The sequence below is a fragment of the Oncorhynchus kisutch genome, unplaced genomic scaffold, assembly GCF_002021735.2.
Source record: "Oncorhynchus kisutch isolate 150728-3 unplaced genomic scaffold, Okis_V2 scaffold731, whole genome shotgun sequence".
Taxonomy (NCBI): domain Eukaryota; kingdom Metazoa; phylum Chordata; class Actinopteri; order Salmoniformes; family Salmonidae; genus Oncorhynchus; species Oncorhynchus kisutch.
Window position 1 is genome coordinate 260,652 of NW_022262676.1, and position 27,987 is coordinate 288,638.

General features: G+C 43.0%; 16 non-coding genes across 16 annotated transcripts; all 16 read right to left on the reverse strand.

The window, feature by feature from the left end:
* Window positions 1-233: 233 nt before the first annotated feature.
* On the reverse strand, window positions 234-306 carry trnaf-gaa (transfer RNA phenylalanine (anticodon GAA)). Its single transcript has one exon. It is a non-coding gene; the product is annotated as a tRNA-Phe (tRNA).
* A 3,472-nt stretch (window positions 307-3,778) lies between these two features.
* Window positions 3,779-3,851, reverse strand: trnaf-gaa (transfer RNA phenylalanine (anticodon GAA)). The gene has a single exon. It is a non-coding gene; the product is annotated as a tRNA-Phe (tRNA).
* Window positions 3,852-4,452: 601 nt separating this feature from the next.
* Window positions 4,453-4,525, reverse strand: trnaf-gaa (transfer RNA phenylalanine (anticodon GAA)). Its single transcript has one exon. It is a non-coding gene; the product is annotated as a tRNA-Phe (tRNA).
* A 1,275-nt stretch (window positions 4,526-5,800) lies between these two features.
* trnaf-gaa (transfer RNA phenylalanine (anticodon GAA)) lies at window positions 5,801-5,873 on the reverse strand. Its single transcript has one exon. It is a non-coding gene; the product is annotated as a tRNA-Phe (tRNA).
* A 601-nt stretch (window positions 5,874-6,474) lies between these two features.
* trnaf-gaa (transfer RNA phenylalanine (anticodon GAA)) lies at window positions 6,475-6,547 on the reverse strand. The gene has a single exon. It is a non-coding gene; the product is annotated as a tRNA-Phe (tRNA).
* A 1,703-nt stretch (window positions 6,548-8,250) lies between these two features.
* On the reverse strand, window positions 8,251-8,323 carry trnaf-gaa (transfer RNA phenylalanine (anticodon GAA)). Its single transcript has one exon. It is a non-coding gene; the product is annotated as a tRNA-Phe (tRNA).
* A 2,377-nt stretch (window positions 8,324-10,700) lies between these two features.
* Window positions 10,701-10,773, reverse strand: trnaf-gaa (transfer RNA phenylalanine (anticodon GAA)). Its single transcript has one exon. It is a non-coding gene; the product is annotated as a tRNA-Phe (tRNA).
* Window positions 10,774-14,929: 4,156 nt separating this feature from the next.
* Window positions 14,930-15,002, reverse strand: trnaf-gaa (transfer RNA phenylalanine (anticodon GAA)). Its single transcript has one exon. It is a non-coding gene; the product is annotated as a tRNA-Phe (tRNA).
* A 601-nt stretch (window positions 15,003-15,603) lies between these two features.
* Window positions 15,604-15,676, reverse strand: trnaf-gaa (transfer RNA phenylalanine (anticodon GAA)). The gene has a single exon. It is a non-coding gene; the product is annotated as a tRNA-Phe (tRNA).
* A 601-nt stretch (window positions 15,677-16,277) lies between these two features.
* trnaf-gaa (transfer RNA phenylalanine (anticodon GAA)) lies at window positions 16,278-16,350 on the reverse strand. The gene has a single exon. It is a non-coding gene; the product is annotated as a tRNA-Phe (tRNA).
* A 1,704-nt stretch (window positions 16,351-18,054) lies between these two features.
* On the reverse strand, window positions 18,055-18,127 carry trnaf-gaa (transfer RNA phenylalanine (anticodon GAA)). The gene has a single exon. It is a non-coding gene; the product is annotated as a tRNA-Phe (tRNA).
* Window positions 18,128-19,157: 1,030 nt separating this feature from the next.
* Window positions 19,158-19,230, reverse strand: trnaf-gaa (transfer RNA phenylalanine (anticodon GAA)). Its single transcript has one exon. It is a non-coding gene; the product is annotated as a tRNA-Phe (tRNA).
* A 1,704-nt stretch (window positions 19,231-20,934) lies between these two features.
* trnaf-gaa (transfer RNA phenylalanine (anticodon GAA)) lies at window positions 20,935-21,007 on the reverse strand. Its single transcript has one exon. It is a non-coding gene; the product is annotated as a tRNA-Phe (tRNA).
* A 1,704-nt stretch (window positions 21,008-22,711) lies between these two features.
* Window positions 22,712-22,784, reverse strand: trnaf-gaa (transfer RNA phenylalanine (anticodon GAA)). The gene has a single exon. It is a non-coding gene; the product is annotated as a tRNA-Phe (tRNA).
* A 1,704-nt stretch (window positions 22,785-24,488) lies between these two features.
* trnaf-gaa (transfer RNA phenylalanine (anticodon GAA)) lies at window positions 24,489-24,561 on the reverse strand. Its single transcript has one exon. It is a non-coding gene; the product is annotated as a tRNA-Phe (tRNA).
* A 1,704-nt stretch (window positions 24,562-26,265) lies between these two features.
* On the reverse strand, window positions 26,266-26,338 carry trnaf-gaa (transfer RNA phenylalanine (anticodon GAA)). Its single transcript has one exon. It is a non-coding gene; the product is annotated as a tRNA-Phe (tRNA).
* Between the last annotated feature and the right edge of the window lie 1,649 nt (window positions 26,339-27,987).

Genomic DNA, 27,987 nt, shown 5'->3' on the forward strand with positions numbered 1-27,987 from the left:
ATGGATCCAAGAAAACTCCAGTTCACACTTCATGCAGCCTTGTCTTACGACAACCTACTGTCATGTAACAATGACAAGCAACTTTCCTGTAACACTGATGTCAAAATGTCAGATGAAAAAGCAAGATATTACTTACTTTAAGAGGAGCAGCGTAGCACACACCAATGAGGCCCACAAACAAAGCTGTGGATAGTTTCCTTGAAGCCAAAGCATAAAGAAAGAACACATACAGATGCCGAAACCAGGGATCGAACCAGGGACCTTTAGATCTTCAGTCTAACGCTCTCCCAACTGAGCTATTTCGGCAATTCACTCAACTTAATTCTGTGGCACCCTTGACAATTCACATGCATGTGACTCATAATTTTGACACTCAAAATGTACATAATTGCCAGTATGGGGATCGAACCCATAACCTTGGCATTATTTGCACCACACTCTAACCAACTGAGCTAACCTTCCACTAGATATTGGGTGCAATTGTTGATATGCACCGAACCTCTGCAAGTGCTGGCGCCTAAACTAACAAATCAACCAACAGCATAGATTGACAAGACTGGACCCTCTTGGTTGCTTCTTGAGGAAATTCCAAACGGCTGGGGAATTAGCTCAAATTCTTTGCATCCCTGAGGTAGTTGGATCGATGCCCGCATTCTCCAAAAGCACATTATTTTATGGATCCAAGAAAACTCCAGTTCACACTTCATGCAGCCTTGTCTTACGACAACCTACTGTCATGTAAACAATGACATGAAACTGTCATGTAAAAATGACAAGCAACTCTCATGTAACACTGATGTCACATGACAGAGCAAGACATTACTTACTTTCAGAGAGCAGCGTATCACACACTCTAACCAACTGAGCTAACCGTCCGCTGGCTACAGAGCACAATTGTTGAGATGAGCCTCTGCAAGTGCTGGAGCGCAAACTAACAAGTCCACCAACAGCATAGCCTGACAAGACTGGACACTCTTGGTTGCTCCTTGTGGCAATTTCAAACAGCTGGGAAATTTTATCAATTGGAATTGTTTTTGCTTAGCATGCTATAGGTAGTGGGATCGATTCCCGCATTCCCCCAAAACAATTTTTTTTGTGGGTCCAAGAAAGCTCCAGTTCACACTTCATGCAGCCTTGTCTTACGACAACCTACTGTCATGTAACAATGACAAGCAACTTTCCTGTAACACCGATGTCAAAATGTCAGATATAAAAGCAAGACATTACTGTCTTTCAGAAGAGCAGCGTAGCACACACCATTGAGGCCCACAGACAAAGCTGTGGATAGTTTCCTTGAAGCCAGAGCATAAAGAAAGAACACATACAGATGCAGAAACCAGGGATCGAACCAGGGACCTTTAGATCTTCAGTCTAACGCCCTCCCAACTGAGCTATTTCGGCAATTCACTCAACTTGATTCTGTAGCACCCTTGACAATTCACATGCATGTGATTGATAATTTTGACACTCAAAATGTACATAATTGCCAGTATGGGGATCGAACCCATAACCTTGGCATTATTTGCACCACACTCTAACCAACTGAGCTAACCTTCCACTAGATATTGGGTGCAATTGTTGATATGCACCGAACCTCTGCAAGTGCTGGCGCCTAAACTAACAAATCAACCAACAGCATAGACTGACAAGACTGGACCCTCTTGGTTGCTTCTTGAGGAAATTCCAAACGGCTGGGGAATTAGCTCAAATTCTTTGCATCCCTGAGGTAGTTGGATCGATGCCTGCATTCTCCAAAAGCACATTATTTTATGGATCCAAGAAAACTCCAGTTCACACTTCATGCAGCCTTGTCTTACGACAACCTACTGTCATGTAAACAATGACATGAAACTGTCATGTAAAAATGACAAGCAACTCTCATGTAACACTGATGTCACAATGTCAGATGACAGAGCAAGACATTACTTACTTTCAGAGAGCAGCGTATCACACACTCTAACCAACTGAGATAACCGTCCGCTGGCTACAGAGCACAATTGTTGAGATGAGCCTCTGCAAGTGCTGGAGCGCAAACTAACAAGTCCACCAACAGCATAGCCTGACACGACTGGACACTCTTGGTTGCTCCTTGTGGCAATTTCAAACAGCTGGGAAATTTGATCAATTGGTATTGTTTTTGCTTAGCATGCTATAGGTAGTGGGATCGATTCCCGCATTCCCCCCCAAAAATTTTTTGGTGGGTCCAAGAAAGCTCCAGTTCACACTTCATGCAGCCTTGTCTTACGACAACCTACTGTCATGTAACAATGACAAGCAACTTTCCTGTAACACTGATGTCAAAATGTCAGATGAAAAAGCAAGACATTACTTACTTTAAGAGGAGCAGCGTAGCACACACCATTGAGGCCCACAAACAAAGCTGTGGATAGTTTCCTTGAAGCCAAAGCATAAAGAAAGAACACATACTGATGCCGAAACCAGGGATCGAACCAGTGACCTTTAGATCTTCAGTCTAACGCTCTCCCAACTGAGCTATTTCAGCAATTCACTCAACTTAATTCTGTGGCACCCTTGACAATTCACATGCATGTGACTCATAATTCTGACACTCAAAATGTACATAATTGCCAGTATGGGGATCGAACCCATAACCTTGGCATTATTTGCACCACACTCCAACCAACTGAGCTAACCTTCCACTAGATATTGGGTGCAATTGTTGATATGCACCGAACCTCTGCAAGTGCTGGCGCCTAAACTAACAAATCAACCAACAGCATAGACTGACAAGACTGGACCCTCTTGGTTGCTTCTTGAGGAAATTCCAAACGGCTGGGGAATTAGCTCAAATTCTTTGCATCCCTGAGGTAGTTGGATCGATGCCTGCATTCTCCAAAAGCACATTATTTTATGGATCCAAGAAAACTCCAGTTCACACTTCATGCAGCCTTGTCTTACGACAACCTACTGTCATGTAACAATGACAAGCAACTTTCCTGTAACACCGATGTCAAAATGTCAGATGAAAAAGCAAGACATTACTTACTTTAAGAGGAGCAGCGTAGCACACACCATTGAGGCCCACAAACAAAGCTGTGGATAGTTTCCTTGAAGCCAAAGCATAAAGAAAGAACACATACTGATGCCGAAACCAGGGATCGAACCAGTGACCTTTAGATCTTCAGTCTAACGCTCTCCCAACTGAGCTATTTCAGCAATTCACTCAACTTAATTCTGTGGCACCCTTGACAATTCACATGCATGTGACTCATAATTCTGACACTCAAAATGTACATAATTGCCAGTATGGGGATCGAACCCATAACCTTGGCATTATTTGCACCACACTCCAACCAACTGAGCTAACCTTCCACTAGATATTGGGTGCAATTGTTGATATGCACCGAACCTCTGCAAGTGCTGGCGCCTAAACTAACAAATCAACCAACAGCATAGACTGACAAGACTGGACCCTCTTGGTTGCTTCTTGAGGAAATTCCAAACGGCTGGGGAATTAGCTCAAATTCTTTGCATCCCTGAGGTAGTTGGATCGATGCCTGCATTCTCCAAAAGCACATTATTTTATGGATCCAAGAAAACTCCAGTTCACACTTCATGCAGCCTTGTCTTACGACAACCTACTGTCATGTAACAATGACAAGCAACTTTCCTGTAACACTGATGTCAAAATGTCAGATGAAAAAGCAAGACATTACTTACTTTAAGAGGAGCAGCGTAGCACACACCATTGAGGCCCACAAACAAAGCTGTGGATAGTTTCCTTGAAGCCAAAGCATAAAGAAAGAACACATACAGATGCCGAAACCAGGGATCGAACCAGGGACCTTTAGATCTTCAGTCTAACGCTCTCCCAACTGAGCTATTTCGGCAATTCACTCAACTTGATTCTGTAGCACCCTTGACAATTCACATGCATGTGATTCATAATTTTGACACTCAAAATGTACATAATTGCCAGTATGGGGATCGAACCCATAACCTTGGCATTATTTGCACCACACTCTAACCAACTGAGCTAACCTTCCACTAGATATTGGGTGCAATTGTTGATATGCACCGAACCTCTGCAAGTGCTGGCGCCTAAACTAACAAATCAACCAACAGCATAGACTGACAAGACTGGACCCTCTTGGTTGCTTCTTGAGGAAATTCCAAACGGCTGGGGAATTAGCTCAAATTCTTTGCATCCCTGAGGTAGTTGGATCGATGCCTGCATTCTCCAAAAGCACATTATTTTATGGATCCAAGAAAACTCCAGTTCACACTTCATGCAGCCTTGTCTTACGACAACCTACTGTCATGTAACAATGACAAGCAACTTTCCTGTAACACTGATGTCAAAATGTCAGATGAAAAAGCAAGACATTACTTACTTTAAGAGGAGCAGCGTAGCACACACCATTGAGGCCCACAAACAAAGCTGTGGATAGTTTCCTTGAAGCCAAAGCATAAAGAAAGAACACATACAGATGCCGAAACCAGGGATCGAACCAGGGACCTTTAGATCTTCAGTCTAACGCTCTCCCAACTGAGCTATTTCGGCAATTCACTCAACTTAATTCTGTGGCACCCTTGACAATTCACATGCATGTGACTCATAATTTTGACACTCAAAATGTACATAATTGCCAGTATGGGGATCGAACCCATAACCTTGGCATTATTTGCACCACACTCTAACCAACTGAGCTAACCTTCCACTAGATATTGGGTGCAATTGTTGATATGCACCGAACCTCTGCAAGTGCTGGCGCCTAAACTAACAAATCAACCAACAGCATAGACTGACAAGACTGGACCCTCTTGGTTGCTTCTTGAGGAAATTCCAAACGGCTGGGGAATTAGCTCAAATTCTTTGCATCCCTGAGGTAGTTGGATCGATGCCTGCATTCTCCAAAAGCACATTATTTTATGGATCCAAGAAAACTCCAGTTCACACTTCATGCAGCCTTGTCTTACGACAACCTACTGTCATGTAACAATGACAAGCAACTTTCCTGTAACACTGATGTCAAAATGTCAGATGAAAAAGCAAGACATTACTTACTTTAAGAGGAGCAGCGTAGCACACACCATTGAGGCCCACAAACAAAGCTGTGGATAGTTTCCTTGAAGCCAAAGCATAAAGAAAGAACACATACAGATGCCGAAACCAGGGATCGAACCAGGGACCTTTAGATCTTCAGTCTAACGCTCTCCCAAATGAGCTATTTCGGCAATTCACTCAACTTGATTCTGTGGCACCCTTGACAATTCACATGCATGTGACTCATAATTTTGACAGTCAAAATGTACATAATTGCCAGTATGGGGATCGAACCCATAACCTTGGCATTATTTGCACCACACTCTAACCAACTGAGCTAACCTTCCACTAGATATTGGGTGCAATTGTTGATATGCACCGAACCTCTGCAAGTGCTGGCGCCTAAACTAACAAATCAACCAACAGCATAGACTGACAAGACTGGACCCTCTTGGTTGCTTCTTGAGGAAATTCCAAACGGCTGGGGAATTAGCTCAAATTCTTTGCATCCCTGAGGTAGTTGGATCGATGCCTTCATTCTCCAAAAGCACATTATTTTATGGATCCAAGAAAACTCCAGTTCACACTTCATGCAGCCTTGTCTTACGACAACCTACTGTCATGTAACAATGACAAGCAACTTTCCTGTAACACTGATGTCAAAATGTCAGATGAAAAAGCAAGACATTACTTACTTTAAGAGGAGCAGCGTAGCACACACCATTGAGGCCCACAAACAAAGCTGTGGATAGTTTCCTTGAAGCCAAAGCATAAAGAAAGAACACATACAGATGCCGAAACCAGGGATCGAACCAGGGACCTTTAGATCTTCAGTCTAACGCTCTCCCAACTGAGCTATTTCGGCAATTCACTCAACTTAATTCTGTGGCACCCTTGACAATTCACATGCATGTGACTCATAATTTTGACACTCAAAATGTACATAATTGCCAGTATGGGGATCGAACCCATAACCTTGGCATTATTTGCACCACACTCTAACCAACTGAGCTAACCTTCCACTAGATATTGGGTGCAATTGTTGATATGCACCGAACCTCTGCAAGTGCTGGCGCCTAAACTAACAAATCAACCAACAGCATAGACTGACAAGACTGGACCCTCTTGGTTGCTTCTTGAGGAAATTCCAAACGGCTGGGGAATTAGCTCAAATTCTTTGCATCCCTGAGGTAGTTGGATCGATGCCTGCATTCTCCAAAAGCACATTATTTTATGGATCCAAGAAAACTCCAGTTCACACTTCATGCAGCCTTGTCTTACGACAACCTACTGTCATGTAACAATGACAAGCAACTTTCCTGTAACACTGATGTCAAAATGTCAGATGAAAAAGCAAGACATTACTTACTTTAAGAGGAGCAGCGTAGCACACACCATTGAGGCCCACAAACAAAGCTGTGGATAGTTTCCTTGAAGCCAAAGCATAAAGAAAGAACACATACAGATGCCGAAACCAGGGATCGAACCAGGGACCTTTAAATCTTCAGTCTAACGCTCTCCCAACTGAGCTATTTCGGCAATTCACTCAACTTAATTCTGTGGCACCCTTGACAATTCACATGCATGTGACTCATAATTTTGACAGTCAAAATGTACATAATTGCCAGTATGGGGATCGAACCCATAACCTTGGCATTATTTGCACCACACTCTAACCAACTGAGCTAACCTTCCACTAGATATTGGGTGCAATTGTTGATATGCACCGAACCTCTGCAAGTGCTGGCGCCTAAACTAACAAATCAACCAACAGCATAGATTGACAAGACTGGACCCTCTTGGTTGCTTCTTGAGGAAATTCCAAACGGCTGGGGAATTAGCTCAAATTCTTTGCATCCCTGAGGTAGTTGGATCGATGCCCGCATTCTCCAAAAGCACATTATTTTATGGATCCAAGAAAACTCCAGTTCACACTTCATGCAGCCTTGTCTTACGACAACCTACTGTCATGTAAACAATGACATGAAACTGTCATGTAAAAATGACAAGCAACTCTCATGTAACACTGATGTCACAATGTCAGATGACAGAGCAAGACATTACTTACTTTCAGAGAGCAGCGTATCACACACTCTAACCAACTGAGCTAACCGTCCGCTGGCTACAGAGCACAATTGTTGAGATGAGCCTCTGCAAGTGCTGGAGCGCAAACTAACAAGTCCACCAACAGCATAGCCTGACAAGACTGGACACTCTTGGTTGCTCCTTGTGGCAATTTCAAACAGCTGGGAAATTTGATCAATTGGTATTGTTTTTGCTTAGCATGCTATAGGTAGTGGGATCGATTCCCGCATTCCCCCAAAACAATTTTTTTTGTGGGTCCAAGAAAGCTCCAGTTCACACTTCATGCAGCCTTGTCTTACGACAACCTACTGTCATGTAACAATGACAAGCAACTTTCCTGTAACACCGATGTCAAAATGTCAGATATAAAAGCAAGACATTACTTTCTTTCAGAAGAGCAGCGTAGCACACACCATTGAGGCCCACAGACAAAGCTGTGGATAGTTTCCTTGAAGCCAGAGCATAAAGAAAGAACACATACAGATGCCGAAACCAGGGATCGAACCAGGGACCTTAGATCTTCAGTCTAACACTCTCCCAACTTAGCTATTTCAGCAATTCACTCAAGTTGATTCTGTAGCACCCTTGACAATTCACATGCATGTGATTCATAATTTTGACACTCAAAATGTACATAATTGCCAGTATGGGGATCGAACCCATAACCTTGGCATTATTTGCACAACACTCTAACCAACTGAGCTAACCTTCCACTAGTTATTGGGTGCAATTGTTGATATGCACCGAACCTCTGCAAGTGCTGGCGCCTAAACTAACAAATCAACCAACAGCATAGACTGACAAGACTGGACCCTCTTGGTTGCTTCTAGAGGAAATTCCAAACGGCTGGGGAATTAGCTCAAATTCTTTGCATCCCTGAGGTAGTTGGATCGATGCCTGCATTCTCCAAAAGCACATTGTTTTATGGATCCAAGAAAACTCCAGGTCACACTTCATGCAGCCTTGTCTTACGACAACCTACTGTCATGTAACAATGACAAGCAACTTTCCTGTAACACTGATGTCAAAATGTCAGATGAAAAAGCAAGACATTACTTACTTTAAGAGGAGCAGCGTAGCACACACCATTGAGGCCCACAAACAAAGCTGTGGATAGTTTCCTTGAAGCCAAAGCATAAAGAAAGAACACATACAGATGCCGAAACCAGGGATCGAACCAGGGACCTTTAGATCTTCAGTCTAACGCTCTCCCAACTGAGCTATTTCGGCAATTCACTCAACATAATTCTGTGGCACCCTTGACAATTCACATGCATGTGACTCATAATTTTGACACTCAAAATGTACATAATTGCCAGTATGGGGATCGAACCCATAACATTGGCATTATTTGCACCACACTCTAACCACCTGAGCTAACCTTCCACTAGGTATTGGGTGCAATTGTTGATATGCACCGAACCTCTGCAAGTGCTGGCGCCTAAACTAACAAATCAACCAACAGCATAGACTGACAAGACTGGACCCTCTTGGTTGCTTCTTGAGGAAATTCCAAACGGCTGGGGAATTAGCTCAAATTCTTTGCATCCCTGAGGTAGTTGGATCGATGCCTGCATTCTCCAAAAGCACATTATTTTATGGATCCAAGAAAACTCCAGTTCACACTTCATGCAGCCTTGTCTTACGACAACCTACTGTCATGTAACAATGACAAGCAACTTTCCTGTAACACTGATGTCAATATGTCAGATGAAAAAGCAAGACATTACTTACTTTCAGAGGAGCAGCGTAGCACATACCATTGAGGCCCACAAACAAAGCTGTGGATAGTTTCCTTGAAGCCAAAGCATAAAGAAAGAACACATACAGATGCCAAAACCAGGGATTGAACAAGGGACCTTTAGATCTTCAGTCTAACGCTCTCCCAACTGAGCTATTTCAGCAATTCACTCAACTTAATTCTGTGGCACCCTTGACAATTCACATGCATGTGACTCATGATTTTGACACTCAAAATGTACATAATTGCCAGTATGGGGATCGAACCCATAACCTTGGCATTATTTGCACCACACTCTAACCAACTGAGCTAACCTTCCACTAGATTTTGGGTGCAATGTTGATATGCACCGAACCTCTGCAAGTGCTGGCGCCTAAACTAACAAATCAACCAACAGCATAGATTGACAAGACTGGACCCTCTTGGTTGCTTCTTGAGGAAATTCCAAACGGCTGGAGAATTAGCTCAAATTCTTTGCATCCCTGAGGTAGTTGGATCGATGCCCGCATTCTCCAAAAGCACATTATTTTATGGATCCAAGAAAACTCCAGTTCACACTTCATGCAGCCTTGTCTTACGACAACCTACTGTCATGTAAACAATGACATGAAACTGTCATGTAAAAATGACAAGCAACTCTCATGTAACACTGATGTCACAATGTCAGATGACAGAGCAAGACATTACTTACTTTCAGAGAGCAGCGTATCACACACTCTAACCAACTGAGCTAACCGTCCGCTGGCTACAGAGCACAATTGTTGAGATGAGCCTCTGCAAGTGCTGGAGCGCAAACTAACAAGTCCACCAACAGCATAGCCTGACAAGACTGGACACTCTTGGTTGCTCCTTGTGGCAATTTCAAACAGCTGGGAAATTTGATCAATTGGTATTGTTTTTGCTTAGCATGCTATAGGTAGTGGGATCGATTCCCGCATTCCCCCAAAACAATTTTTTTTGTGGGTCCAAGAAAGCTCCAGTTCACACTTCATGCAGCCTTGTCTTACGACAACCTACTGTCATGTAACAATGACAAGCAACTTTCCTGTAACACCGATGTCAAAATGTCAGATATAAAAGCAAGACATTACTTTCTTTCAGAAGAGCAGCGTAGCACACACCATTGAGGCCCACAGACAAAGCTGTGGATAGTTTCCTTGAAGCCAGAGCATAAAGAAAGAACACATACAGATGCCGAAACCAGGGATCGAACCAGGGACCTTAGATCTTCAGTCTAACACTCTCCCAACTGAGCTATTTCAGGCAATTCACTCAACTTAATTCTGTAGCACCCTTGACAATTCACATGCATGTGACTCATAATTTTGACACTCAATATGTACATAATTGCCAGTATGGGGATCGAACCCATAACCTTGGCATTATTTGCACCACACTCTAACCAACTGAGCTAACCTTCCACTAGGTATTGGGTGCAATTGTTGATATGCACCGAACCTCTGCAAGTGCTGGCGCCTAAACTAACAAATCAACCAACAGCATAGACTGACAAGACTGGACCCTCTTGGTTGCTTCTTGAGGAAATTCCAAACGGCTGGGGAATTAGCTCAAATTCTTTGCATCCCTGAGGTAGTTGGATCGATGCCTGCATTCTCCAAAAGCACATTATTTTATGGATCCAAGAAAACTCCAGTTCACACTTCATGCAGCCTTGTCTTACGACAACCTACTGTCATGTAACAATGACAAGCAACTTTCCTGTAACACTGATGTCAAAATGTCAGATGAAAAAGCAAGACATTACTTACTTTAAGAGGAGCAGCGTAGCACACACCATTGAGGCCCACAAACAAAGCTGTGGATAGTTTCCTTGAAGCCAAAGCATAAAGAAAGAACACATACAGATGCCGAAACCAGGGATCGAACCAGGGACCTTTAGATCTTCAGTCTAACGCTCTCCCAACTGGGCTATTTCGGCAATTACACTCAACTTAATTCTGTGGCACCCTTGACAATTCACATGCATGTGACTCATAATTTTGACACTCAAAATGTACATAATTGCCAGTATGGGGATCGAACCCATAACCTTGGCATTATTTGCACCACACTCTAACCAACTGAGCTAACCTTCCACTAGATATTGGGTGCAATTGTTGATATGCACCGAACCTCTGCAAGTGCTGGCGCCTAAACTAACAAATCAACCAACAGCATAGATTGACAAGACTGGACCCTCTTGGTTGCTTCTTGAGGAAATTCCAAACGGCTGGGGAATTAGCTCAAATTCTTTGCATCCCTGAGGTAGTTGGATCGATGCCCGCATTCTCCAAAAGCACATTATTTTATGGATCCAAGAAAACTCCAGTTCACACTTCATGCAGCCTTGTCTTACGACAACCTACTGTCATGTAAACAATGACATGAAACTGTCATGTAAAAATGACAAGCAACTCTCATGTAACACTGATGTCACAATGTCAGATGACAGAGCAAGACATTACTTACTTTCAGAGAGCAGCGTATCACACACTCTAACCAACTGAGATAACCGTCCGCTGGCTACAAAGCACAATTGTTGAGATGAGCCTCTGCAAGTGCTGGAGCGCAAACTAACAAGTCCACCAACAGCATAGCATGACAAGACTGGACACTCTTGGTTGCTCCTTGTGGCAATTTCAAACAGCTGGGAAATTTGATCAATTGGTATTGTTTTTGCTTAGCATGCTATAGGTAGTGGGATCGATTCCCGCATTCCCCCAAACCAATTTTTTTTGTGGGTCCAAGAAAGCTCCAGTTCACACTTCATGCAGCCTTGTCTTACGACAACCTACTGTCATGTAACAATGACAAGCAACTTTCCTGTAACACCGATGTCAAAATGTCAGATATAAAAGCAAGACATTACTTTCTTTCAGAAGAGCAGCGTAGCACACACCATTGAGGCCCACAGACAAAGCTGTGGATAGTTTCCTTGAAGCCAGAGCATAAAGAAAGAACACATACAGATGCCGAAACCAGGGATCGAACCAGGGACCTTTAGATCTTCAGTCTAACGCTCTCCCAACTTAGCTATTTCAGCAATTCACTCAACTTGATTCTGTAGCACCCTTGACAATTCACATGCATGTGATTCATAATTTTGACACTCAAAATGTACATAATTGCCAGTATGGGGATCGAACCCATAACCTTGGCATTATTTGCACAACACTCTAACCAACTGAGCTAACCTTCCACTAGTTATTGGGTGCAATTGTTGATATGCACCGAACCTCTGCAAGTGCTGGCGCCTAAACTAACAAATCAACCAACAGCATAGACTGACAAGACTGGACCCTCTTGGTTGCTTCTTGAGGAAATTCCAAACGGCTGGGGAATTAGCTCAAATTCTTTGCATCCCTGAGGTAGTTGGATCGATGCCTGCATTCTCCAAAAGCACATTATTTTATGGATCCAAGAAAACTCCAGTTCACACTTCATGCAGCCTTGTCTTACGACAACCTACTGTCATGTAACAATGACAAGCAACTTTCCTGTAACACTGATGTCAAAATGTCAGATGAAAAAGCAAGACATTACTTACTTTAAGAGGAGCAGCGTAGCACACACCATTGAGGCCCACAAACAAAGCTGTGGATAGTTTCCTTGAAGCCAAAGCATAAAGAAAGAACACATACAGATGCCGAAACCATGGATCGAACCAGGGACCTTTAGATCTTCAGTCTAACGCTCTCCCAACTGAGCTATTTCGGCAATTCACTCAACATAATTCTGTGGCACCCTTGACAATTCACATGCATGTGACTCATAATTTTGACACTCAAAATGTACATAATTGCCAGTATGGGGATCGAACCCATAAAATTGGCATTATTTGCACCACACTCTAACCACCTGAGTTAACCTTCCACTAGGTATTGGGTGCAATTGTTGATATGCACCGAACCTCTGCAAGTGCTGGCGCCTAAACTAACAAATCAACCAACAGCATAGACTGACAAGACTGGACCCTCTTGGTTGCTTCTTGAGGAAATTCCAAACGGCTGGGGAATTAGCTCAAATTCTTTGCATCCCTGAGGTAGTTGGATCGATGCCTGCATTCTCCAAAAGCACATTATTTTATGGATCCAAGAAAACTCCAGTTCACACTTCATGCAGCCTTGTCTTACGACAACCTACTGTCATGTAACAATGACAAGCAATTTTCCTGTAATGCTGATGTCAAAATTTTCTGATGAAAAAGCAAGACATTACTTACTTTAAGAGGAGCAGCGTAGCACACACCATTGAGGCCCACAAACAAAGCTGTGGATAGTTTCCTTGAAGCCAAAGCATAAAGAAAGAACACATACAAATGCCTAAACAAGGGATCGAACCAGGGACCTTTAGTGCTTCAGTCTAACGCTCTCCCAACTGAGCTATTTCGGCAATTCACTCAACTTAATTCTGTGGCACCCTTGACAATTCACATGCATGTGACTCATAATTTTGACACTCAAAATGTACATAATTGACAGTATGGAGATCGAACCCATAAACTTGGCATTATTTGCACCACACTCTAACCAACTGAGCTAACCTTCCACTAGATATTGGGTGCAATTGTTGATATGCACCGAACCTCTGCAAGTGCTGGCGCCTAAACTAACAAATCAACCAACAGCATAGATTGACAAGACTGGACCCTCTTGGTTGCTTCTTGAGGAAATTCCAAACGGCTGGGGAATTAGGTCAAATTCTTTGCATCCCTGAGGTAGTTGGATCGATGCCCGCATTCTCCAAAAGCACATTATTTTATGGATCCAAGAAAACTCCAGTTCACACTTCATGCAGCCTTGTCTTACGACAACCTACTGTCATGTAAACAATGACATGAAACTGTCATGTAAAAATGACAAGCAACTCTCATGTAACACTGATGTCACAATGTCAGATGACAGAGCAAGACATTACTTACTTTCAGAGAGCAGCGTATCACACACTCTAACCAACTGAGCTAACCGTCCGCTGGCTACAGAGCACAATTGTTGAGATGAGCCTCTGCAAGTGCTGGAGCGCAAACTAACAAGTCCACCAACAGCATAGCCTGACAAGACTGGACACTCTTGGTTGCTCCTTGTGGCAATTTCAAACAGCTGGGAAATTTGATCAATTGGAATTGTTTTTGCTTAGCATGCTATAGGTAGTGGGATCGATTCCCGCATTCCCCCCCAAAAATTTTTTTGTGGGTCCAAGAAAGCTCCAGTTCACACTTCATGCAGCCTTGTCTTACGACAACCTACTGTCATGTAACAATGACAAGCAACTTTCCTGTAACACCGATGTCAAAATGTCAGATATAAAAGCAAGACATTACTGTCTTTCAGAAGAGCAGCGTAGCACACACCATTGAGGCCCACAGACAAAGCTGTGGATAGTTTCCTTGAAGCCAGAGCATAAAGAAAGAACACATACAGATGCAGAAACCAGGGATCGAACCAGGGACCTTTAGATCTTCAGTCTAACGCCCTCCCAACTGAGCTATTTCGGCAATTCACTCAACTTGATTCTGTAGCACCCTTGACAATTCACATGCATGTGACTCATAATTTTGACACTCAAAATGTACATAATTGCCAGTATGGGGATCGAACCCATAACCTTGGCATTATTTGCACCACACTCTAACCAACTGAGCTAACCTTCCACTAGTTATTGGGTGCAATTGTTGATATGCACCGAACCTCTGCAAGTGCTGGCGCCTAAACTAACAAATCAACCAACAGCATAGACTGACAAGACTGGACCCTCGTGGTTGCTTCTTGAGGAAATTCCAAACGGCTGGGGAATTAGCTCAAATTCTTTGCATCCCTGAGGTAGTTGGATCGATGCCTGCATTCTCCAAAAGCACATTATTTTATGGATCCAAGAAAACTCCAGTTCACACTTCATGCAGCCTTGTCTTACGACAACCTACTGTCATGTAACAATGACAAGCAACTTTCCTGTAACACTGATGTCAAAATGTCAGATGAAAAAGCAAGACATTACTTACTTTAAGAGGAGCAGCGTAGCACACACCATTGAGGCCCACAAACAAAGCTGTGGATAGTTTCCTTGAAGCCAAAGCATAAAGAAAGAACACATACAGATGCCGAAACCAGGGATCGAACCAGGGACCTTTAAATCTTCAGTCTAACGCTCTCCCAACTGAGCTATTTCGGCAATTCACTCAACTTAATTCTGTGGCACCCTTGACAATTCACATGCATGTGACTCATAATTTTGACAGTCAAAATGTACATAATTGACAGTATGGGGATCGAACCCATAACCTTGGCATTATTTGCACCACACTCTAACCAACTGAGCTAACCTTACACTAGATATTGGGTGCAATTGTTGATATGCACCGAACCTCTGCAAGTGCTGGCGCCTAAACTAACAAATCAACCAACAGCATAGACTGACAAGACTGGACCCTCTTGGTTGCTTCTTGAGGAAATTCCAAACGGCTGGGGAATTAGCTCAAATTCTTTGCATCCCTGAGGTAGTTGGATCGATGCCTTCATTCTCCAAAAGCACATTATTTTATGGATCCAAGAAAACTCCAGTTCACACTTCATGCAGCCTTGTCTTACGACAACCTACTGTCATGTAACAATGACAAGCAACTTTCCTGTAACACTGATGTCAAAATGTCAGATGAAAAAGCAAGACATTACTTACTTTAAGAGGAGCAGCGTAGCACACACCATTGAGGCCCACAAACAAAGCTGTGGATAGTTTCCTTGAAGCCAAAGCATAAAGAAAGAACACATACAGATGCCGAAACCAGGGATCGAACCAGGGACCTTTAGATCTTCAGTCTAACGCTCTCCCAACTGAGCTATTTCGGCAATTCACTCAACTTAATTCTGTGGCACCCTTGACAATTCACATGCATGTGACTCATAATTTTGACACTCAAAATGTACATAATTGCCAGTATGGGGATCGAACCCATAACCTTGGCATTATTTGCACCACACTCTAACCAACTGAGCTAACCTTCCACTAGATATTGGGTGCAATTGTTGATATGCACCGAACCTCTGCAAGTGCTGGCGCCTAAACTAACAAATCAACCAACAGCATAGACTGACAAGACTGGACCCTCTTGGTTGCTTCTTGAGGAAATTACAAACGGCTGGGGAATTAGCTCAAATTATTTGCATCCCTGAGGTAGTTGGATCGATGCCTTCATTCTCCAAAAGCACATTATTTTATGGATCCAAGAAAACTCCAGTTCACACTTCATGCAGCCTTGTCTTACGACAACCTACTGTCATGTAACAATGAAAGGCAACTTTCCTGTAACACTGATGTCAAAATGTCAGATGAAAAAGCAAGACATTACTTACTTTAAGAGGAGCAGCGTAGCACACACCATTGAGGCCCACAAACAAAGCTGTGGATAGTTTCCTTGAAGCCAAAGCATAAAGAAAGAACACATACAGAGGCCGAAACCAGGGATCGAACCAGGGACCTTTAGATCTTCAGTCTAACGCTCTCCCAACTGAGCTATTTCGGCAATTCACTCAACTTAATTCTGTGGCAACCTTGACAATTCACATGCATGTGACTCATAATTTTGACACTCAATATGTACATAATTGCCAGTATGGGGATCGAACCCATAACCTTGGCATTATTTGCACCACACTCTAACCAACTGAGCTAACCTTCCACTAGATATTGGGTGCAATTGTTGATATGCACCGAACCTCTGCAAGTGCTGGCGCCTAAACTAACAAATCAACCAACAGCATAGACTGACAAGACTGGACCCTCTTGGTTGCTTCTTGAGGAAATTCCAAACGGCTGGGGAATTAGCTCAAATTCTTTGCATCCCTGAGGTAGTTGGATCGATGCCTGCATTCTCCAAAAGCACATTATTTTATGGATCCAAGAAAACTCCAGTTCACACTTCATGCAGCCTTGTCTTACGACAACCTACTGTCATGTAACAATGACAAGCAACTTTCCTGTAACACTGATGTCAAAATGTCAGATGAAAAAGCAAGATATTACTTACTTTAAGAGGAGCAGCGTAGCACACACCATTGAGGCCCACAAACAAAGCTGTGGATAGTTTCTTTGAAGCCAAAGCATAAAGAAAGAACACATACAGATGCCGAAACCAGGGATCTAATCAGGGACCTTTAGATCTTCAGTCTAACGCTCTCCCAACTGAGCTATTTCGGCAATTCACTCAACTTAATTCTGTGGCACCCTTGACAATTCACATGCATGTGACTCATAATTTTGACACTCAAAATGTACATAATTGCCAGTATGGGGATCGAACCCATAACCTTGGCATTATTTGCACCACACTCTAACCAACTGAGCTAACCTTCCACTAGATATTAGGTGCAATTGTTGATATGCACCGAACCTCTGCAAGTGCTGGCGCCTAAACTAACAAATCAACCAACAGCATAGATTGACAAGACTGGACCCTCTTGGTTGCTTCTTGAGGAAATTCCAAACGGCTGGGGAATTAGCTCAAATTCTTTGCATCCCTGAGGTAGTTGGATCGATGCCCGCATTCTCCAAAAGCACATTATTTTATGGATCAAAGAAAACTCCAGTTCACACTTCATGCAGCCTTGTCTTACGACAACCTACTGTCATGTAAACAATGACATGAAACTGTCATGTAAAAATGACAAGCAACTCTCATGTAACACTGATGTCACAATGTCAGATGACAGAGCAAGACATTACTTACTTTCAGAGAGCAGCGTATCACACACTCTAACCAACTGAGCTAACCGTCCGCTGGCTACAGAGCACAATTGTTGAGATGAGCCTCTGCAAGTGCTGGAGCGCAAACTAACAAGTCCACCAACAGCATAGCCTGACAAGACTGGACACTCTTGGTTGCTCCTTGTGGCAATTTCAAACAGCTGGGAAATTTGATCAATTGGTATTGTTTTTGCTTAGCATGCTATAGGTAGTGGGATCGATTCCCGCATTCCCCCAAAACAATTTTTTTTGTGGGTCCAAGAAAGCTCCAGTTCACACTTCATGCAGCCTTGTCTTACGACAACCTACTGTCATGTAACAATGACAAGCAACTTTCCTGTAGCACTGATGTCAAAATGTCAGATATAAAAGCAAGAGATTACTTTCTTTCAGAAGAGCAGCGTAGCACACACCATTGAGGCCCACAAACAAAGCTGTGGATAGTTTCCTTGAAGCCAGAGCATAAAGTAAGAACACATACAGATGCCGAAACCAGGGATCGAACCAGGGACCTTTAAATCTTCAGTCTAACGCTCTCCCAACTGAGCTATTTCGGCAATTCACTCAACTTAATTCTGTGGCACCCTTGACAATTCACATGCATGTGACTCATAATTTTGACACTCAAAATGTACATAATTGCCAGTATGGGGATCGAACCCATAACCTTGGCATTATTTGCACCACACTCTAACCAACTGAGCTAACCTTCCACTAGATATTGGGTGCAATTGTTGATATGCACCGAACCTCTGCAAGTGCTGGCGCCTAAACTAACAAATCAACCAACAGCATAGATTGACAAGACTGGACCCTCTTGGTTGCTTCTTGAGGAAATTCCAAACGGCTGGGGAATTAGCTCAAATTCTTTGCATCCCTGAGGTAGTTGGATCGATGCCCGCATTCTCCAAAAGCACATTATTTTATGGATCAAAGAAAACTCCAGTTCACACTTCATGCAGCCTTGTCTTACGACAACCTACTGTCATGTAAACAATGACATGAAACTGTCATGTAAAAATGACAAGCAACTCTCATGTAACACTGATGTCACAATGTCAGATGACAGAGCAAGACATTACTTACTTTCAGAGAGCAGCGTATCACACACTCTAACCAACTGAGCTAACCGTCCGCTGGCTACAGAGCACAATTGTTGAGATGAGCCTCTGCAAGTGCTGGAGCGCAAACTAACAAGTCCACCAACAGCATAGCCTGACAAGACTGGACACTCTTGGTTGCTCCTTGTGGCAATTTCAAACAGCTGGGAAATTTGATCAATTGGTATTGTTTTTGCTTTGCATGCTATAGGTAGTGGGATCGATTCCCGCATTCCCCCAAAACAATTTTTTTTGTGGGTCCAAGAAAGCTCCAGTTCACACTTCATGCAGCCTTGTCTTACGACAACCTACTGTCATGTAACAATGACAAGCAACTTTCCTGTAGCACTGATGTCAAAATGTCAGATATAAAAGCAAGAGATTACTTTCTTTCAGAAGAGCAGCGTAGCACACACCATTGAGGCCCACAAACAAAGCTGTGGATAGTTTCCTTGAAGCCAGAGCATAAAGAAAGAACACATACAGATGCCGAAACCAGGGATCGAACCAGGGACCTTTAGATCTTCAGTCTAACGCTCTCCCAACTGAGCTATTTCGGCAATTCACTCAACTTGATTCTGTAGCACCCTTGACAATTCACATGCATGTGATTCATAATTTTGACAGTCAAAATGTACATAATTGCCAATATGGGGATCGAATCCATAACCTTGGCATTATTTGCACCACACTCTAACCAACTGAGCTAACCTTCCACTAGATATTGGGTGCAATTGTTGATATGCACCGAACCTCTGCAAGTGCTGGCGCCTAAACTAACAAATCAACCAACAGCATAGACTAACAAGACTGGACCCTCTTGGTTGCTTCTTGAGGAAATTCCAAACGGCTGGGGAATTAGCTCAAATTCTTTGCATCCCTGAGGTAGTTGGATCGATGCCTGCATTCTCCAAAAGCACATTATTTTATGGATCCAAGAAAACTCCAGTTCACACTTCATGCAGCCTTGTCTTACGACAACCTACTGTCATGTAACAATGTCAAGCAACTTTCCTGTAACACTGATGTCAAAATGTCAGATGAAAAAGCAAGACATTACTTACTTTCAGAGGAGCAGCGTAGCACATACCATTGAGGCCCACAAACAAAGCTGTGGATAGTTTCCTTGAAGCCAAAGCATAAAGAAAGAACACATACAGATGCCAAAACCAGGGATCGAACAAGGGATCCTTAGATCTTCAGTCTAACGCTCTGCCAACTGAGCTATTTCAGCAATTCACTCAACTTAATTCTGTGGCACCCTTGACAATTCACATGCATGTGACTCATAATTTTGACACTCAAAATGTACATAATTGCCAGTATGGGGATCGAACCCATAACCTTGGCATTATTTGCACCACACTCTAACCAACTGAGCTAACCTTCCACTAGATATTGGGTGCAATTGTTGATATGCACCGAACCTCTGCAAGTGCTGGCGCCTAAACTAACAAATCAACCAACAGCATAGACTGACAAGACTGGACCCTCTTGGTTGCTTCTTGAGGAAATTCCAAACGGCTGGGGAATTAGCTCAAATTCTTTGCTTCCCTGAGGTAGTTGGATCGATGCCTGCATTCTCCAAAAGCACATTATTTTATGGATCCAAGAAAACTCCAGTTCACACTTCATGCAGCCTTGTCTTACGACAACCTACTGTCATGTAAACAATGACATGAAACTGTCATGTAAAAATGACAAGCAACTCTCATGTAACACTGATGTCACAATGTCAGATGACAAAGCAAGACATTAATAACTTTCAGATAGCAGCGTATCACACACTCTAACCAACTGAGCTAACCGGCCGCTGGCTACAGAGCACAATTGTTGAGATGAGCCTCTGCAAGTGCTGGAGCGCAAACTAACAAGTCCACCAACAGCATAGCCTGACAAGACTGGACACTCTTGGTTGCTCCTTGTGGCAATTTCAAACAGCTCGGAAATTTGATCAATTGGTATTGTTTTTGCTTAGCATGCTATAGGTAGTGGGATCGATTCCCGCATTCCCCCAAAACAATTTTTTTTGTGGGTCCAAGAAAGCTCCAGTTCACACTTCATGCAGCCTTGTCTTTCGACAACCTACTGTCATGTAACAATGACAAGCAACTTTCCTGTAACACTGATGTCAAAATGTCAGATATAAAAGCAAGAGATTACTTTCTTTCAGAAGAGCAGTGTAGCACACACCATTGAGGCCCACAAACAAAGCTGTGGATAGTTTCCTTGAAGCCAGAGCATAAAGAAAGAACACATACAGATGCCGAAACCAGGGATCGAACCAGGGACCTTTAGATCTTCAGTCTAACGCTCTCCCAACTGAGCTATTTCAGCAATTCACTCAACTTGATTCTGTAGCACCCTTGACAATTCACATGCATGTGATTCATAATTTTGACACTCAAAATGTACATAATTGCCAATATGGGGATCGAACCCATAACCTTGGCATTATTTGCACCACACTCTAACCAACTGAGCTAACCTTCCACTAGATATTGGGTGCAATTGTTGATATGCACCGAACCTCTGCAAGTGCTGGCGCCTAAACTAACAAATCAACCAACAGCATAGACTGACAAGACTGGACCCTCTTGGTTGCTTCTTGAGGAAATTCCAAACGGCTGGGGAATTAGCTCAAATTCTTTGCATCCCTGAGGTAGTTGGATCGATGCCTGCATTCTCCAAAAGCACATTATTTTATGGATCCAAGAAAACTCCAGTTCACACTTCATGCAGCCTTGTCTTACGACAACCTACTGTCATGTAACAATGACAAGCAACTTTCCTGTAACACTGATGTCAAAATGTCAGATGAAAAAGCAAGACATTACTTACTTTCAGAGGAGCAGCGTAGCACATACCATTGAGGCCCACAAACAAAGCTGTGGATAGTTTCCTTGAAGCCAAAGCATAAAGAAAGAACACATACAGATGCCAAAACCAGGGATCGAACAAGGGACCTTTAGATCTTCAGTCTAACGCTCTCCCAACTGAGCTATTTCAGCAAATCACTCAACTTAATTCTGTGGCACCCTTGACAATTCACATGCATGTGACTCATAATTTTGACAATCAAAATGTACATAATTGCCAGTATGGGGATCGAACCCATAACCTTGGCATTATTTGCACCACACTCTAACCAACTGAGCTAACCTTCCACTAGATATTGGGTGCAATTGTTGATATGCACCGAACCTCTGCAAGTGCTGGCGCCTAAACTAACAAATCAACCAACAGCATAGACTGACAAGACTGGACCCTCTTGGTTGCTTCTTGAGGAAATTCCAAACGGCTGGGGAATTAGCTCAAATTCTTTGCATCCCTGAGGTAGTTGGATCGATGCCTGCATTCTCCAAAAGCACATTATTTTATGGATCCAAGAAAACTCCAGTTCACACTTCATGCAGCCTTGTCTTACGACAACCTACTGTCATGTAAACAATGACATGAAACTGTCATGTAAAAATGACAAGCAACTCTCATGTAACACTGATGTCACAATGTCAGATGACAGAGCAAGACATTACTTACTTTCAGAGAGCAGCGTATCACACACTCTAACCAACTGAGCTAACCGTCCGCTGGCTACAGAGCACAATTGTTGAGATGAGCCTCTGCAAGTGCTGGAGCGCAAACTAACAAGTCCACCAACAGCATAGCCTGACAAGACTGGACACTCTTGGTTGCTCCTTGTGGCAATTTCAAACAGCTGGGAAATTTGATCAATTGGTATTGTTTTTGCTTAGCATGCTATAGGTAGTGGGATCGATTCCCGCATTCCCCCAAAACAATTTTTTTTGTGGGTCCAAGAAAGCTCCAGTTCACACTTCATGCAGCCTTGTCTTACGACAACCTACTGTCATGTAACAATGACAAGCAACTTTCCTGTAACACCGATGTCAAAATGTCAGATATAAAAGCAAGACATTACTTTCTTTCAGAAGAGCAGCGTAGCACACACCATTGAGGCCCACAGACAAAGCTGTGGATAGTTTCCTTGAAGCCAGAGCATAAAGAAAGAACACATACAGATGCCGAAACCAGGGATCGAACCAGGGACCTTTAGATCTTCAGTCTAACGCTCTCCCAACTGAGCTATTTTGGCAATTCACTCAACTTGATTCTGTAGCACCCTTGACAATTCACATGCATGTGATTCATAATTTTGACACTCAAAATGTACATAATTGCCAATATGGGGATCGAACCCATAACCTTGGCATTATTTGCACCACACTCTAACCAACTGAGCTATCCTTCCACTAGATATTGGGTGCAATTGTTGATATGCACCGAACCTCTGCAAGTGCTGGCGCCTAAACTAACAAATCAACCAACAGCATAGACTGACAAGACTGGACCCTCTTGGTTGCTTCTTGAGGAAATTCCAAACGGCTGGGGAATTAGCTCAAATTCTTTGCATCCCTGAGGTAGTTGGATCGATGCCTGCATTCTCCAAAAGCACATTATTTTATGGATCCAAGAAAACTCCAATTCACACTTCATGCAGCCTTGTCTTACGACAACCTACTGTCATGTAACAATGACAAGCAACTTTCCTGTAACACTGATGTCAAAATGTCAGATGAAAAAGCAAGACATTACTTACTTTCCGAGGAGCAGCGTAGCACATACCATTGAGGCCCACAAACAAAGCTGGGGATAGTTTCCTTGAAGCCAAAGCATAAAGAAAGAACACATACAGATGCCGAAACCAGGGATCAAACCAGGGACCTTTAGATCTTCAGTCTAACGCTCTCCCAACTGAGCTATTTCGTCAATTCACTCAACTTAATTCTGTGGCACCCTTGACAATTCACATGCATGTGACTCATAATTTTGACACTCAAAATGTACATAATTGCCAGTATGGGGATCGAACCCATAACCCTGGCATTATTTGCACCACACTCTAACCAACTGAGCTAACCTTTAACTAGCTATTGGGTGCAATTGTTGATATGCACCGAACCTCTGCAAGTGCTGGCGCCTAAACTAACAAATCAACCAACAGCATAGACTGACAAGACTGGACCCTCTTGGTTGCTTCTTGAGGAAATTCCAAACGGCTGGGGAATTAGCTCAAATTCTTTGCATCCCTGAGGTAGTTGGATCGATGCCTGCATTCTCCAAAAGCACATTATTTCATGGATCCAAGAAAACTCCAGTTCACACTTCATGCAGCCTTGTCTTACGACAACCTACTGTCATGTAAACAATGACATGAAACTGTCATGTAAAAATGACAAGCAACTCTCATGTAACACTGATGACACAATGTCAGATGACAAAGCAAGACATTACTAACTTTCAGAGAGCAGCGTATCACACACTCTAACCAACTGAGCTAACCGGCCGCTGGCTACAGAGCACAATTGTTGAGATGAGCCTCTGCAAGTGCTGGAGCGCAAACTAACAAGTCCACCAACAGCATAGCCTGACAAGACTGGACACTCTTGGTTGCTCCTTGTGGCAATTTCAAACAGCTGGGAAATTTGATCAATTGGTATTGTTTTTGCTTAGCATGCTATAGGTAGTGGGATCGATTCCCGCATTCCCCCAAAACAATTTTTTTTGTGGGTCCAAGAAAGCTCCAGTTCACACTTCATGCAGCCTTGTCTTACGACAACCTACTGTCATGTAACAATGACAAGCAACTTTCCTGTAACACTGATGTCAAAATGTCAGATATAAAAGCAAGAGATTACTTTCTTTCAGAAGAGCAGTGTAGCACACACCATTGAGGCCCACAAACAAAGCTGTGGATAGTTTCCTTGAAGCCAGAGCATAAAGAAAGAACACATACAGATGCCGAAACCAGGGATCGAACCAGGGACCTTTAGATCTTCAGTCTAACGCTCTCCCAACTGAGCTATTTCAGCAATTCACTCAACTTGATTCTGTAGCACCCTTGACAATTCACATGCATGTGATTCATAATTTTGACACTCAAAATGTACATAATTGCCAATATGGGGATCGAACCCATAACCTTGGCATTATTTGCACCACACTCTAACCAACTGAGCTAACCTTCCACTAGATATTGGGTGCAATTGTTGATATGCACCGAACCTCTGCAAGTGCTGGCGCCTAAACTAACAAATCAACCAACAGCATAGACTGACAAGACTGGACCCTCTTGGTTGCTTCTTGAGGAAATTCCAAACGGCTGGGGAATTAGCTCAAATTCTTTGCATCCCTGAGGTAGTTGGATCGATGCCTGCATTCTCCAAAAGCACATTATTTTATGGATCCAAGAAAACTCCAGTTCACACTTCATGCAGCCTTGTCTTACGACAACCTACTGTCATGTAACAATGACAAGCAACTTTCCTGTAACACTGATGTCAAAATGTCAGATGAAAAAGCAAGACATTACTTACTTTCAGAGGAGCAGCGTAGCACATACCATTGAGGCCCACAAACAAAGCTGTGGATAGTTTCCTTGAAGCCAAAGCATAAAGAAAGAACACATACAGATGCCAAAACCAGGGATCGAACAAGGGACCTTTAGATCTTCAGTCTAACGCTCTCCCAACTGAGCTATTTCAGCAAATCACTCAACTTAATTCTGTGGCACCCTTGACAATTCACATGCATGTGACTCATAATTTTGACACTCAAAATGTACATAATTGCCAGTATGGGGATCGAACCCATAACCTTGGCATTATTTGCACCACACTCTAACCAACTGAGCTAACCTTCCACTAGATATTGGGTGCAATTGTTGATATGCACCGAACCTCTGCAAGTGCTGGCGCCTAAACTAACAAATCAACCAACAGCATAGACTGACAAGACTGGACCCTCTTGGTTGCTTCTTGAGGAAATTCCAAACGGCTGGGGAATTAGCTCAAATTCTTTGCATCCCTGAGGTAGTTGGATCGATGCCTGCATTCTCCAAAAGCACATTATTTCATGGATCCAAGAAAACTCCAGTTCACACTTCATGCAGCCTTGTCTTACGACAACCTACTGTCATGTAAACAATGACATGAAACTGTCATGTAAAAATGACAAGCAACTCTCATGTAACACTGATGACACAATGTCAGATGACAAAGCAAGACATTACTAACTTTCAGAGAGCAGCGTATCACACACTCTAACCAACTGAGCTAACCGGCCGCTGGCTACAGAGCACAATTGTTGAGATGAGCCTCTGCAAGTGCTGGAGCGCAAACTAACAAGTCCACCAACAGCATAGCCTGACAAGACTGGACACTCTTGGTTGCTCCTTGTGGCAATTTCAAACAGCTGGGAAATTTGATCAATTGGTATTGTTTTTGCTTAGCATGCTATAGGTAGTGGGATCGATTCCCGCATTCCCCCAAAACAATTTTTTTTGTGGGTCCAAGAAAGCTCCAGTTCACACTTCATGCAGCCTTGTCTTACGACAACCTACTGTCATGTAACAATGACAAGCAACTTTCCTGTAACACTGATGTCAAAATGTCAGATATAAAAGCAAGAGATTACTTTCTTTCAGAAGAGCAGTGTAGCACACACCATTGAGGCCCACAAACAAAGCTGTGGATAGTTTCCTTGAAGCCAGAGCATAAAGAAAGAACACATACAGATGCCGAAACCAGGGATCGAACCAGGGACCTTTAGATCTTCAGTCTAACGCTCTCCCAACTGAGCTATTTCAGCAATTCACTCAACTTGATTCTGTAGCACCCTTGACAATTCACATGCATGTGATTCATAATTTTGACACTCAAAATGTACATAATTGCCAATATGGGGATCGAACCCATAACCTTGGCATTATTTGCACCACACTCTAACCAACTGAGCTAACCTTCCACTAGATATTGGGTGCAATTGTTGATATGCACCGAACCTCTGCAAGTGCTGGCGCCTAAACTAACAAATCAACCAACAGCATAGACTGACAAGACTGGACCCTCTTGGTTGCTTCTTGAGGAAATTCCAAACGGCTGGGGAATTAGCTCAAATTCTTTGCATCCCTGAGGTAGTTGGATCGATGCCTGCATTCTCCAAAAGCACATTATTTTATGGATCCAAGAAAACTCCAGTTCACACTTCATGCAGCCTTGTCTTACGACAACCTACTGTCATGTAACAATGACAAGCAACTTTCCTGTAACACTGATGTCAAAATGTCAGATGAAAAAGCAAGACATTACTTACTTTCAGAGGAGCAGCGTAGCACATACCATTGAGGCCCACAAACAAAGCTGTGGATAGTTTCCTTGAAGCCAAAGCATAAAGAAAGAACACATACAGATGCCAAAACCAGGGATCGAACAAGGGACCTTTAGATCTTCAGTCTAACGCTCTCCCAACTGAGCTATTTCAGCAAATCACTCAACTTAATTCTGTGGCACCCTTGACAATTCACATGCATGTGACTCATAATTTTGACACTCAAAATGTACATAATTGCCAGTATGGGGATCGAACCCATAACCTTGGCATTATTTGCACCACACTCTAACCAACTGAGCTAACCTTCCACTAGATATTGGGTGCAATTGTTGATATGCACCGAACCTCTGCAAGTGCTGGCGCCTAAACTAACAAATCAACCAACAGCATAGACTGACAAGACTGGACCCTCTTGGTTGCTTCTTGAGGAAATTCCAAACGGCTGGGGAATTAGCTCAAATTCTTTGCATCCCTGAGGTAGTTGGATCGATGCCTGCATTCTCCAAAAGCACATTATTTTATGGATCCAAGAAAACTCCAGTTCACACTTCATGCAGCCTTGTCTTACGACAACCTACTGTCATGTAAACAATGACATGAAACTGTCATGTAAAAATGACAAGCAACTCTCATGTAACACTGATGTCACAATGTCAGATGACAGAGCAAGACATTACTTACTTTCAGAGAGCAGCGTATCACACACTCTAACCAACTGAGCTAACCGTCCGCTGGCTACAGAGCACAATTGTTGAGATGAGCCTCTGCAAGTGCTGGAGCGCAAACTAACAAGTCCACCAACAGCATAGCCTGACAAGACTGGACACTCTTGGTTGCTCCTTGTGGCAATTTCAAACAGCTGGGAAATTTGATCAATTGGTATTGTTTTTGCTTAGCATGCTATAGGTAGTGGGATCGATTCCCGCATTCCCCCAAAACAATTTTTTTTGTGGGTCCAAGAAAGCTCCAGTTCACACTTCATGCAGCCTTGTCTTACGACAACCTACTGTCATGTAACAATGACAAGCAACTTTCCTGTAACACCGATGTCAAAATGTCAGATATAAAAGCAAGACATTACTTTCTTTCAGAAGAGCAGCGTAGCACACACCATTGAGGCCCACAGA